Source organism: Myotis daubentonii, chromosome 18 (genome assembly GCF_963259705.1).
Source record: "Myotis daubentonii chromosome 18, mMyoDau2.1, whole genome shotgun sequence".
In the NCBI taxonomy this organism is placed as follows: Eukaryota; Metazoa; Chordata; class Mammalia; order Chiroptera; family Vespertilionidae; genus Myotis; species Myotis daubentonii.
The window spans coordinates 21,741,760-21,756,273 of record NC_081857.1 but is presented as its reverse complement, the minus strand read 5'-3'; the positions used below and the strand labels follow the sequence as shown (position 1 = coordinate 21,756,273).

General features: G+C 47.1%; 1 protein-coding gene across 4 annotated transcripts in view; it reads left to right on the top strand.

Moving 5' to 3' along the window:
• The first annotated feature begins 2,785 nt into the window (after window positions 1-2,785).
• Window positions 2,786-14,514, top strand: part of LOC132220497 (protein FAM163A-like) — a 48,367-nt gene continuing 36,638 nt past the window's right edge. For 2 of the 4 annotated variants that reach the window (XM_059673649.1, XM_059673646.1), the window contains exon 1: window positions 2,786-3,266. The gene's annotated coding sequence lies outside the window, so the exon portion shown is untranslated. Of the gene's footprint in view, window positions 3,267-3,321; window positions 3,792-14,514 lie in introns of those variants that run through there. The other 2 variants (XM_059673648.1, XM_059673645.1) reach the window with 2 other exon arrangements.

Here is a 14,514-nt window from a genome sequence, read left to right as displayed (position 1 = left end):
ACCCAATAAATAAACCTAGATGAATCTCCCCAAAATTACACTGTATGGAAAAAATTAAAAAGATTACATACTGTATGATTTCCTTTATATAACATTCTTGAAATTCCACAGTTTTATAAATGGTAAACAGATAAGTGGTTTCTAGAGGTTAGGGATGGGGAGGGGTGTTAAAGGGAAGTAGATGTGACTATAAAAGGGAAATATGAGGGATTCTTCTGGTTTTGTTCTGTATCTTGAGTGTCTCAATGCCAATGCCAATGTCAATATCCTGGTTTTGATATTGGACTAAAGTTTTGCAAGATGTTAATAATGGGACAAACTGGGTAAAGGGTACCTGGGATCTATCTGTCTTACTTCTTACAATTGCATGTGAACCTACAATTATCTCAAAATGAACATTCTGATTTTAAAAATTATTCTTGATCAAATGATCAAGATTAGCAAGTAGAGGAAGATACTTGCAGCCTATAACTGACAAAGGCATATAGAGAGAATAAACAACAAGCTTTTATAAATCAAGAAAAAGTCAGATGACTCACTGTAGAAATAGGTAAAGATTTGAACAAGCACTTCACAAGACAAAATTCAAATAGGCTATAAACACATGTAAAAGCGCTCAGCCTTATTAGAAATTAAGGGTATGGATGACAATCACAATTGTGATACAATTACGCATCCACCAGATTGATAAACATTAAGAAGTCTAACAATACGATGTTTTGGCAAGGATGTGGAGCAACTACCATCCATCTTTAGTGGGAGTGTAAATTTGAAGACCACCTTGGAAAACAATATGGTATCAACACTAATAAAAGAGAAAAATGGTAATTGGCGTACGAGCTACCCTTTTCATTGGCTAATCAGGGCTATATGCAAATTAACTGCCAACTAAGATTGGCAGTTAACTGCCAACTAAGATTGGCAGTTAACTGCCAACAAGATGGCGGTTAATTTGCATATGTAGGCACAATGCAGGGAGGCGAAAGGGAAAGCAGGAAGAAGCCCCCTGCCACTGACAGTGATCGGAAACCCAGGGGGGAGCTAAGAGCTGGGGGGCAGGGCAAAGGCGGCCCTGGGGCCGCCTTTGCCCTGCCCCCCAGCCATGATCGGAGAATCAGGTGCCTTTTCCGCCCTGGCCAGTGATAGCAGGAAGTAGGGGTGGAGCCAGCGATGGGAGCTGGGCACGGTCGAAGCTGGCAGTCCCAGGAGCTAGGGGTCCCTTGCCTGGGCCTAAAGCGAAGCCCACGATCGTGGGGCCGCTGCAGCTGCGGGTCCCCGCTGCCCGGGCTGGACGCCTAGGCCAGAGGCGTCAGGCCTGGGCAAGGGGCTGATCCTGCGATTGGAGGGTAATGGGGGTCAATGCCTGAGGGTTCCCAGTATGTGAGAGGGGGCAGGCTGGGCTGAGGGACACCACACACACACACACACACACACACACACACACACCCAGTGCACGAATTTCGTGCACCGGGCCCCTAGTTCTTTAATAAAGTTATATAAGCATACCCTGTAGCCCAGCAATTCTACTCCAAGGTATACACCCTAAAAAGTTTGCATTTGCACACCTGGAGAGATATACAAGGACTTTATTAGCAGTATTATTTGTAGTGGCTGCAACTATAACTACATGCAACAAGAATGAATGACCTCACAGACATAATGAAGTGAAAAAAGAGGCCAGAAGCATACACACACACAAGTTCATGCTAAACAGGAAGTAAAACTAAATGGTCATGTTTAGGGATGCTTAACAATTTTATAAAACTTTAAAGATATAAAGGACGTAAATACTATAAAGTAAGGATCGCTGTTGCTTTAGGGGGAAGGGGAGGGGAAGGGAGGGGAGAGAAGGGAAGGGAAGGGAAGGGAATGGAATGGAAGGGAAGGGAAGGGAAGGGAAGGGAAGGGAAGGGAAGGGAAGGGAAGGGAAGAGAAGAGCTATGAATGGAAATTGGTGGGCAGGGGAGGTTCTGGGGTGATGGCAATGACCTGGGTGCTGATTGCACAGCTTTGGTTTATGATGACTCATGAGGCTATACATGTATCTTGTCTTCACTTTCTGTCTAATTGTTTATAACCCAGTAACACATCTCTTCATATTTCAGTTTTGCCTTTGAGAAGAAATGAGATGGAGGAATTTAGGTGTGAAGTTTGTGTACGAAAAGACAGCACATGAAAATCTGAGGTCAAAATTAAAAACCTGTGATAAGAGAGAGGAAATAAGTGGAGTGTTGAAGCCACCGGTAAACCTGCTGGAAGGATCAGGTGGGTAGCTTGCCTTTGGATGTTTGTTTGTTTGTTTGTTTGTTTGTTTGTTTAGAACAGTGATTTAGGAATAATACAGGTTGCTCCAAGTGCTAAATTTCTTACTCCCTCTACTTTACAAGTTGGGCCTGGGCTGAGGGACCAAGCTTTTTATTTTATTATATGTTATTTTATTTTTTATTGATGCATTATTCACCATTGACTTGAATCATCCAGACTACCCAGGGTATGCAGAGGAACACATTTGATTTGAGGAGAACACTCCCTGTTTGAGCCCCTGTTAACCTGGGTGGCCCCATCCACCCCTACTCCCGGTCTTCAGTGCAACCAGGATTGGAGAGCAGAGTGAGGAGAAAGATGAGCAGACCAGGGCAGGGAAGAGTTCCACGTTGAGATGCTTCGGACGTGCTAAAAAGTGACAGCTCCCTTCCATCTCCTCCGGTCATGTTCTCAGAGCAGACTGATGTCAGAAATTGCCATTAGGGGTACAGCGCAGAAGCAGCCGGTAGACTTTTAAACATTCACTGTGGGTGGAGTGGCGGTCGGCTTTGCTTCTTTCCTGCCAGATCTCCCCATCACAACTATAATTACACAGTCTGCTCCGCCGGGAGTCCTGTGGGCAGCGACTCACCCTGGTCCTAAGACGTTCTCGCAGGGTTTCCCGTGCTGGACCTGTCTGTGCATAGCACGCCGAGCTCCGAGTTTGCATTTCTTAGGCACAAGTACAGGAGCTAGAGGAAGGCACCAGCCCGCGCTGTTCTATCTCCTCCCTTCGCTCTCCTGTGAACAGGCTCTGGGGTGGGGGCTCTCCCAGGGGTGGGGCCAGCGCCAATCAGGTCGCGCGGTACCTGCCCCCAGCCCTGCCACCTGGAGGGGCCGTGAGGTTCTAGGCTGGCTCGGTGCAGGGCCAGTACTCAGAGCGCCACCCCAGCCCCGGTGCCCGGAAGGACGAGCGCAGACCCCGCGGGAGTTGCCTCAGGCGCGGAGCTGGCTCAGCCTCGGTAACGGTAACGGGTTGGGGCGCTCCTGGGCACCTGGTTCCTCCAAGGAAGGAAGAGGAGGGCGGAGACGGGGCCGGGCGAGTGGAGGACCCCGCAGGACACTGGGTTCGCGCGCGGGGATGTCCCTCGAAAGTGCGCCTCTGCACCGAGATAGCGCGCCCGGGCTGCCTCCCACTGTCCATCTCGAGCTTGACCTTGGCGCTGTCGGGCTGGGCTGGGCTGGGTCCGCAGTTGGCTCTCCCTCGGCACAGTAAGCCGTTCACTCTCGTTCACTCTGAAGGGCGCGGATGTGCTGGGGGAGGCGGGCGGCTCCGGCCTGGTAGTCCGGCTGCAGGTCGAGCGCCCCGCCTCCTGGCAGGATTCGGGGTCCCTGCCCCAGAGTGCAGCCTAGCGCTCGCCTCCGCCCGCCTCGCCGTTCTCCTTCGCGGCCCCTTCCTCCTGCAGCCGGACCCCACAGGACTCGCTGCTGCTCCTCCGTGCCGCGACCACCCGAGGACCATGCGGTGGCCTGAGCGTTGGGCGCGTGTGAGTGAGAGGCGCGGGGACCGAGTGGGGGGGAGCGGCCGGATCTGTCTGCGCGGCCAGGTGGGTCCGAGAGCGCAGGCACCTCTGGGCCCGCCTGGCCACCGGGCTAGGTTTGCTGGAGATTTTCCTGGAGTTGTATAGAATGAGGAGGGAGGCGGTGCATTAGTGGCGCGCCTCCACCCATCTGCCTGTGCATTCGGGTCCAGAACAGGGTTGGAGACACCGGACCCTCGCCTGGGCCACCAGGCAAGTCTTCCGAACGCCCCAGAGCCGGTGGCCCTCACCCTTATCCCTTGGGGCTGGTGTGGCCTTCTGGGCTCCAGACTCCAACCACAGCGAAGCCACCTCTCTCCCCCTCGCTCAGTGGCCTTGGAGGAGGATTTGGCCCGAGTAGAGAGACCAAGGGGCGAGCAAAAAGCCTCGGGTCAGGAAGAAAGCCTAGTTCTGCTCCTTCATTCTGAGTCTCTGGCCAGGCTGGGGTGAACCAAGTGCAGGGCTCCAGCAGGCTGGCGGCAAAGGTGGCGTCCTGGGTCCCCCACGGCAGCGAAGGAGGCAGTGGGGGAGCTCTGTCTTCTCCATCAGCACTCTGGGGCTCCATACACCACCCAGGTTTTTCAGCCACACTCGAGCATTCCTTTTCTCTGAGTGGGTTTGTGTGGAGACCTGGAAGTTTGCTCTTCTAACAGCTTTGGGGGGTAGGTATCCAGCCAGGAGCCCTAACCCTAACCCCAGCCCGCACTCGTGGCCTGGCTGGAGGACAGGGTTTGGGAGGAGGGGAGCCTCATGGGCTGGGCTAGGGGCGTCTGAAGAGGCAGCAGTGTAACTGGCAGGGGTGGACGTCTGTGCGGTCGGATCCCAGTGCCCTGCCACATCCTCCAGTGTCTGAGCCAGACCCACATTTTATGTCGCGTAAGAGACAAACAGTGATGCAGGGACTTTAGATCCCGTGTGTCCACTCTGCTTCAGAATCGGGGGATTCGGAGACCTCAGGGGAAAGGCAGTTTCCTGTGTGTGCTAGTGCAGCGTTCCTAAGTACATTCAGGTCCTGCCCCTTCCCTTCTAGGGGAAAACAGAGCAAAGGAATGTTCTCTGAAAGCAGCTGTAACTTCTCAGTTCTCTCTCAGGGGGTCTCAGCTCCATGCCTGAGGGGACCTAAACCAGCATATAGAGATAGAGGGTCATGTTGGCACCCAGACAGGAACTAAAATGTGCTCCCCAAGGTTTAGCTGTGGCATTAGCTGAGTCAATAGCATCATTTCCCCTCTCACATAAGGGGCATGGCTATAGTTTCTACAGTCGGGGGGGATGAAATGAGACAGGACCATGTGGGAATGGGAAAAGCCTCTGAAGTCCTTTTGGGGGGCGGGGTCCCATGTGTACATAGAAACCTTGTTTGGGGCATCGCTGGCATTTCTGCCAGAACTAGAAATCTGCGTTCTGTGGCCTCATCGAAAACCGTGCTCGGGAAAGGCTCCAATGCTGGGGAGGGCAAATCCCTCGTGTTTTGCCCAAGGATCTCTGTCTTGTATCTAGCTTGCCCGTCTGTAATTGGAAATGAGCCCTGCTCAGTCCAGAGAGTGCCTCTGTCTGAATGCAAACCTCATCTGGTAACAGGGAAGCCTGGCACAGAAACAGCCCCTCTACCCTCCAGGCACAGCGAGGGGTTTTAGCGGTATCTCCTGCTAACTGTGGAAGGAGGCTGGGTGGGTCACAGGAGGAGCTGGGAATCCTCCCGTAGCTTTTTAACGAAAGAGCCATTTGGCCCTAGCGGGGCTGTTCCAGGTTCTTGTCAGTTGTGAAAGGGCCCTGAGGTCTAGGATCTGGCCTGATGGAAAGTTGCTGCCATTTGTTAAGTACCGTCTATGTGCCATGCACAAGGCTTTGTGAAATCAGTATCATTATCCCCATATTTCATGTGAGTGGACTGAGTTTGGAAGAGGTTAAGTGATTTGCTAAGATCTTTAAGCTGGTAAGTGGCAGAGCTATGCTTGGAATGCGGGTCTCTCTGGTTCCAAAGTCCCTGCTCCTTCCACGGGGCCACTCTCCTCCCACGAAGAACTGACACATACGCAGTCACTGAAAACCCAGAGCCATTGTGAACAAGAGGCTTCCCGGATAGTGCTGGCCTGGTAAATGCATGCTCTTCACTCCACGTAGGACTCAGGGATTTAATTAATACACAGAGCTTAATTCTTTAACATGTAAAATGCAAACTACAATGACATACTTATTTACCATTCAGTTAGCAGACTTCATAAAGACTGATAAGCTACTGATGAGGTTCTGGTAAAACAGGCACTTTCATATGTTGCTGGTAGGAGAATAAATTGATACAACTTCTTTGGAAGGCGTTTTAGAAGCATCTTTCAAAATGTGAAATGCCCATGCCATTGACACAGTGGTTCCGTTTCTTAGACATTTATCTTGCTGTTATGCTTGCCTAAGGGCACAAAGAAACGTGTATATTGTAGCATTATTTGAGCTGAGAAAGAACAACCTATATACTCACCACAGGGGGTAGTTAAATACTTTGTGGTACTCCCAGATAGTCAAATACTGGCCTCTTCATCCATAAAAAAAGAAGTAGGAGAAGCTTACTCTAAAACTGACATGGAACAATTTGCAAGATACATGGCTAAGTGGAAAACATGCATAGAGTGTTTATAATATGCTACTGTTCACGTTATAAGAGAGGAGGAAGAGGGAGTGTTCCAAGATATTTGCTTGTCAGTGCATAACTAGATACACAAAACCTAATATCTGTTGCCTCCAGGGAGAGTGGACCTGTAAACCCTCTGTATCTTTTCAATTTTGAACCATGTGATTGCATTAACTATTTTAAAAATTATTCTCCTTGCTCTGTGCCTGACATTCTTTCAAGCTCTTTTCTAGCTGAATGGTGTGGGACTACTCCTCCCCCCCCCCCCCAAACACACACACACCCTCGGGTTGCTTAAGAGGTTTCCACTGTAATAAAAGCCAGCAGGCTGTGAGACCACACAGAGCCCATAGTATCTGGCCATCCAAAATCCCTTTCACTACGCAGGTTGTGCTTGGAAAACTGGAATTGTGTGTGTGTGTGTGTGTGTGTGTGTGTGTGTGTGTGTGTGTGTGTGTGTTTAGACCTCTCTGAGCTGGATAGGCAGGATCTTATCCTCCAACTTTGAAAGCAAAATGGAGAAATAGAAACTACCTCTCTTTTTATTGCCATAATGTTCCCCTATACAGGATGAAGCATCAGCAATCGGATGGCATTAATAAGGGCACGGGAGGAGCTCTGTGGCTGGATATCTGAGGGGCAGAGGGTATGTCCGTTTATTTATGGTGTTGTATTTGGAGAGGAAGAGAGATCCGCTTGAAAGAAGAGGGCTGGAAGTTATTCTGGGACCCAGGGCTCTATTGCCCCAGAGGAGGAGGGAAGGTTATTTGAGTTTCACACTATCCGTCCATGTGTCCCTGGATGCCCCTTTGGGTGCTTTTTATCAGCACAGATGCCCAGCTCAGTTGTGTTTCCTCTCCCCCAAGAATTGCCTTCTTGATCACCCAGGCTTGAGGCCAGCGGACGCACGAAGGGGATGGAGGCAGGTATCAGGCACTGCCTCCACTCCTTCAGGTAGGACAGGCTGTTGAGCAGCAGGAGCAATGGAAGAAAGGCTCGCTTCCAGCCACACCAGACGGGGCTCCCCTGCACTGTTGGGGGGTTAGGCTTCATTTCAGTTAGTCTGCTAAGCACTCTGCCCACACTATGTCATTTAATCTCTTGATCAGGTATGTATGAGAGCCCAGGCTCATTGCCATCAAGCAAACAACACCTTTCTGCTCCCCCTTCAATGACTTTTCTGTTCTCTGCACACAGGTGCTCGCAAACTCAGTTTGGGCATTAACAGCATGTGGCTGAGCATTTCATGCCTTGATAGAGGATCTGGAATCTTTGCAGTCTGGATAGGTTTGGACAAGGCACAGTTCAGGGACAAAGCAGTCAGCGTTCTTGGTTTGGATTTCCATTGTCTTGCTTCTATCTCTGTGTGTGCATTAGGGTTGGGCTGAGTGGGCTGTGTGTGATGTTCCCCAGGGACAGAGGGAGGAGAAGGAGTGATTGCCTCTGCTTTGGTCCAGATGTAGTGCCGAGAAGGGCAGTGAGGATGGGCTTATGAGGCCCTGTGTCTGCACCCAAGGAGGAAGGTGAACGGGGTGGTCTCTGAGCCGCAGGTCTGTGCTGGGAGTCTGTTTGGAAAAAAAATAGCCTGAGAACTCAGAGCCCTGCTCATTGCAAACCTTTCTCCTCCCACGCAGCTCACAGGCTTGGGCTCACCTCTGACTCACATTCCACTTCAGAAAGAAACAGCTTGAATTTTCCCCAAAATAAATTCTGGGGCACACTGGACAGCTGCTGCTTCTGTGTGCTGCTGCTGCCCGCAGGGGTGAGAGCAAGAAGCTGGAACGGGCTCTGGCCACGGCTGCCAGAACCTAGCCAGGAGGGCGCCCCAACTATTTTCTACAAGTCACCTTATATCGCACACAAAAAGTGTTGTTTGCATAGCATGCTGTAATGGATGACCTGTTTAACCACTTCAGTTTAGAAAATATCTATTGTTCAAGGCCCTGGGAAGACAGAAAGATGTGGGTGGCATGGTCCCTGGGCTTGAGTTGCCCACAAGGCAGAGTTGGGAGAGGAGCACTCACATCACCAAGAGGGCCCTGCAGACTAAAGTTCACCCTTAGGGGAGATACAAGCAATATGCTGTCATGTGCAGAGGAGCTAAAGTGAATCAAAGGCTGGCCCAGGTAACTCTGGTAGACTATTAAGGTCCTTTGGAGGAGGTGAGTTTTTAATTGGACCTTGAATGTTAAGTATGATTTTGGTAGGCAAGCTCAGTAGAAGTGGCTAAGAAAACAGCTTGGCTAAAGGCATAGGGTTACAATAGAATATGGAGTGTTTAAAATAAATCAATATTCGTAATGTCTTCATTTACCCAACTTCTGTCATAGACATACTGCATAGTACTTTTTTGGTACTCACAGAATGAAACTGTTTATATCCCCATAAAAATAATCAATCACTATGATTTTTTTGGGTGGTAAAATCAACACAGCTTGACCATAGATTAGATATTAAAAGTGAAGGCCACAGGCCCAAGATCTATAAAGCTATAATACGTTTATATCAGATTCATTTTGCTTTAAAAATAATGGATGGTGTTTTACAGATGTAAAATCAACATTTTGGGCATCAGACTGCTGTCACCATTAGTTTTTCAGTGAGGAGGCAGCAGGGCCTAGGAAGAGCACTGAGAGGAGGGTTCTCCTTCCTCCTGACCATTTTCTTCATGCTTATTCACTCATTCTGTTATTCCTGCACTCAACAGACATAATCCGTGTGTCTGGGCCAAGTGCTTGGCTGGCTAGGGAGAGATAAAAGGAAATACCACAGGAAGATCAAGGGAAAGACCTCCAGGAACTCAGGCGGACCTGGGACATATGGCAGGTTCGGTTCTAGACCACTGCAATAAAGTGAATATTGCAATAAAGCAAGTCACAGAAATTTTTTGGTTTCCTAGTGCATATAAAAGTTATGTCTACACTATACTGTAGTCTATTAAATGTGCAATGCCATTATGTCTAAAAAGTTTACATACGTTAAGTAAAAAATGCTTTATTGCTAAAAAATGCTAATCATTATCCGAGCCTTCAGTGAATTGTAATCTTGTTGCTGGTGGAGGGTTTAACACTAGCAGCATCAAAGATCACTGATCACAGATCACCATCACAAGCATAATAATAATGAAAAATTTTGAAATATTAGGAGAATTACCAAAATGTGACATAGAGACATGGAGTGAGCAAGTACTATTGCAAAATTGGTGCCCAGAGACTCACTCAACATGGAGCTGCCACAAACCTTCAGTGTGTAAAAAGCGCAGTATCTGTGAAGCCCCATAAAACAAGATATGCCTGTCCATGGGAGAGATCACAAGAGAAGGTAATAAATGCCTTAGTGAAAATAGGGACAAAGGGTAATGGGGAATTGTATGTTCAATAAATGCTGGTTGCTAAAATAAACAAACAGCATGATAAACAGTACCAGATACCTCCAAGAGAACAAATCAAAGAGCAAAACATTATTTCTTTGGATTTGGCCAGTGAGTATCAAACACTTGTTCATGTCCTGAACTCCATGGAAACTGTGATGCTCTCCGGATAACACTGTGAAATATTTACATATTAAAATGGCTGAATATATGATAATTTTTAAATCAGAGAGCATCTTATGCTAGATTCTACCACAGATATAGAATAGCAGGCACTAAGTTTTAAGAAAGAGAACTTTATAGAACAAAAACTTTTAATTGAGAATATTCTGTCAGCTCATTTTTCTGTGAATTGAGGAAGGACTGCCAAGATTCTATTTTAGTGCAGGAAACCCTCAGTCCAGCTGGTAGAACCCCAGGGCTCCACAGGAGCACAGTGTTGGCAGTGTGAAGGCTGTTGATGACTTTAGCAAGGGCGACTTCAGAGGAGTAATGAGGCCAGAAGCTAGACAGAGTTGGGTTGAAAAGTGAGGATTGCATTCACAAGATGTCAGCAAATATTTATTGAGTGGCAAATAGTATTGAATGTCACAGGGGATACAATGTTTGTGGTTTCATTATGTTTTAATGAGAGACAGTTGAACACATTTAAATGCCAACAGAAAGGATCCACTTGAATGGAAAAGTGATAGGTTAAGGAAAGGTAATTCATAATAAAATTCCTAAGAAGATGTGTGGACAGCATCAGATATGCAGGTGGAGGGACTGGCTTTGAGTAGAGGAGGGACCGTTCTTTGGGCCCAGAAGAGGAGGAGGAGAGGATAAGGGCAGATGTCAGCCTATCTGTATGTGGTGGTGGGAAGACGAGGGTGTTGCCATCGAAGGAAGGGTGGATAGCTGGGAGACAGGATGGAGGAATCAATTTATTTAATGGAAGTGATGAGGACAGTGAAGAGAAAGGGTGAAGAACCTAAAAAAGATGCTAATATTGGAGCACTTATTAGCTATGTGACACTGAGCCCATTCTCTTACCTGTAAGATGGAAGTAGTAACGAGGTTGCCTATTCCAGAGTTATGCCTAGCCCACAGTAAGTGATCAACAAATGTGGGCTGCTGTTTTGATCTTCATCCTGTCAGTGCAGTGCCGAACACATAATTGGTTTTGGTATGAAACAGTCATCAGTACTCCCAGATGGTTAGTACCTAAGGAGTAGATGGACATTCCTCCATTGACACGTCTCACATCCCAATGCTGAAGCACCAATCTCTTTCTTCTCTAAGCACTTGGAAGCTTTTCCACTACTTAATGCTGAGGGATTTGTATGTGGTGCTTAGCCAGGGCAGATTCTATTAAGGAATTTAATCATACAGGCAGGGCATTAGGCCAGGGTGAAGAGAGAAGAGGTTCAATTAATTCAAGAGCCCAATCTCCCCTGACCTCATTCATATAACAGAGGACAAGGCATTTATGGGATTCATTCCTTTATTTCTTTCATAATATCTGTTGAAGCCAACTTTGAGCCAGGCCTGTACCCAGGCTGAGATGCGGAGATGAATAGGAGTGGTTTCTGCCCTCAGATATTAACCTGATCAGATCTTGTTGTAATGACTGTATCACAGTTTGAGATCATCCTAGGTAAGATTTTGGGTTAGGCTAGGGATGAGGGCAGGAAGATCAAGTAGTTCACCCTTGCTGGTATCAGTACCCTCCATGATGTAGACAAAATTGTGTGTGAAGAACGAAGAAGATGGCATTCCAATGAGGTCACAAGAGGAAGGGTGAAGGTTTGGGACAGTCCCTAAGGGGAATAGAAATATTGTGACTAAAAGTTTCAAGTTTTTAAGCCCAGACAACTGAACAGTGAAGATTGTGTTGATAGAAATGGGAGTTATTTGGGGGGAAACTTGGGAGAATGGGAGGGACATTGTAGAGCATGTTAAATGTGGGGCAGTAACAGGGAACCAATAAGAACAAGTCCCACAGGTGATGCGACTATCTCATGGGTACGTGGCTGTCAAAAGCCAGCATCCTCTCCAGCCTCCAGACTGCATAACAGAGCAAGGGGGAGGAGAAACCGATGAGGGGTTCAATGCTTGCTGTGGGAGAGTCTCTAAGCGCCGAGTGACATGGGCTAAAAGGTGTTGATACGTTACTGGATTCCTGATGCCTCATTAATTGAAAGGTCAAATGTGGAAAAGTAGATTGGGCAAGAACATGCTGATATGACCTGGGCGAGAGTGCTTATTTGGATTTCAGAGCTTTCCTCAATCCAGTTAATCTTCCCAAATGTTTACCCAGGGCAGAAGCATAAAACCTGGGGCAGGTACAGGTTAGAGGAGGTTAGCAAAGACCAGATCATGACAGCAGATGCAACCTTTGGGTCTCAAGGGGCAAGTGACTACGTGGTGGAAACAGGAGCAGATGAGAGGTGTGGGCTCTCCAAGCTCCCAGTCGAGGCTCCTCCAATGCATCCCTCCTCTTGCTACCACACGGTTCCTTCTAAAGTCTAAAACCTCTTAAGACTGTTCAGTGTTCCCCTCCTGTGCCCCATGAGGTTCTCCACTGTGGCTCTGAGTGTCCTCATCCCATTCCACTCCTGGCGCACCAGCGACGTTTACTTCTGCAAACCCAGCCCTCTCTTCCATCCATATGCCCTCCCTTCATGCCGATCCCTAAATCCTAAAAGGAAATCCCAAAAAGAGAAATCACAAAATTGTTCTCACAGTGAAAATAACTACCTTCCACTGAAATGTTTAAAAATAGGGGTCTTCTCTAGTAAACCAGCAGCTACTTAAAGTGATGTAGAAACATATTTTACATGATCTGTTGTTAAATGAGAAACCAGCATGAGCACAGTAAGTATGTGTATGAGAGTGTGACAGAATGTTAACATTGCTTATCAGCAAGTGCAAGAGTTACAGTTAATTTTTAATGTCTATACTTTTACATTTTTCTAATACACAATTATTACTTTTACAAACAAAGCTGCTTTAGGGATCTCTCTGGTTGACCATGCTCCCCAGAGTGATTGGCCTCTGGCTGCTTACCCTGATTGCTCCTTGTAGACACGGCAGTATTTCTGTCCAGGACTGCAAGCGAGACTAATTCATTAAGTGCTTTCAGTCCTGAAGATGACAGGAGCCAGGAAAGCATTAAAGTCTTGTTACTACGACAGCCGGTAGCCTTGATGTCTGCGTGTTTATTTATTAACGGAACTTTGTGTACCCTTCCTCCCACAAGCTCCAGGACCCTCACAGCTTACTTAGATACAGCTCACATTCTCCAACTGGTACAGCCTCGCAGTCAGAATAAAGTCAGGGCCAGCTCCCCAGGGGACCAAAGCAACGAGAACAGGAGGCAGAATGCGCTTGAAAGACTATTGACTGGGGTTGGTGAGGTGTTAGGTGAATTGAGGGTTGAGGGACAAACTGGATTCTAGGGTCAGTGTCTTTAAGCTAACATTTATTGAATGTCTTTTTTTGTGCCAAGCATTGAGTATTGTTCTTTATACACTATTCTCCGTTTAAACTTCACAACAGTTCTAAGAGGAATTATTTTCATTTTAGGGTTGTTGAAGCTGAGGCTCAGAGAGAATGATAACTAGTTAGTAACAGAGCTTAGGTTTTAAGTTAGCTGTTTCTTCACTGAACAACCCCCTCTCCCACCTTCCTATTTAATGTATACTTCTTAAAGGCATGGAGTTTTAAAGCTTGGAAAATGTCCTCTTGGTTTGGGCTTAGAAATTACATAGCATGGAGAAGATGCCAAATATTACTGTTAAGTGGATGAATGGCTGGATGAGTGAATGAGTGAACAAAAGAAAGAATGATTTTTAAAAAGCCATATAACCACAAAAAGACAGAGTCATAATCACATTAGTAACCTATCTCATAGATAATCACTACAAATGGATGTGACAGGATTCAATAGTTCTTTCTGTTCCCTACCCAAGATTTACAAGTATATGACTTTAATGGGAGTGAACATTAGGAGAGTCATTTTTCAAGTGCTGGAGAGAACTGGGATCTTGCTGGGTATGAGGGTCAGTCAGTCCTTGGTCCTGGGGAGAAGAAGTGTAATCCTGGTTCCCAGGCACGAAGATGGAAGCCTGTTGTGTTCATTTGCAAATTGGTTACCAGGTGTCCTAGCTCTTTGCCTGCATGGCTCTGACCTCATGGTCTAGGGCAGGGGTGGGCAAACTTTTTGACTCGAGGGCCACAATGGGTTCTTAAACTGGACCGGAGGGCCGGAACAAAAGCATGGATGGAGTGTTTGTGTGAACTAATATAAATTCAGAGTAAACATCATTACATAAAAGGGTACGGTCTTTTTTTTCAATAGTTTTATTCATTTCAAACGGGCCGGATCCGGCCACCAGGCCGTAGTTTGCCCACGGCTGGTCTAGGGACACAGAGCAGCAAGGAGGCCCAAACACTGTGCTTCCTGGGCCATGTGTTAGAAAAATGCTTTATTTTTATTTTTTTACAAGGTTGTGTCAAGCTGACAGCCTTCTTTCTCTTGGCTTATATTAGGCCTGGGAATGTCCTGAGAAATAAGGTCCGAGAAATCATTTGGTCTGGCCCTGCCAACACATTAGGGGTTAATTAATTAAATGTTTGACCAAACATAGCAGGCTAATTTTTAAGTTGGTAATTGTGTATGGCCTGTGAATAATGTTATAAATATCCAAATG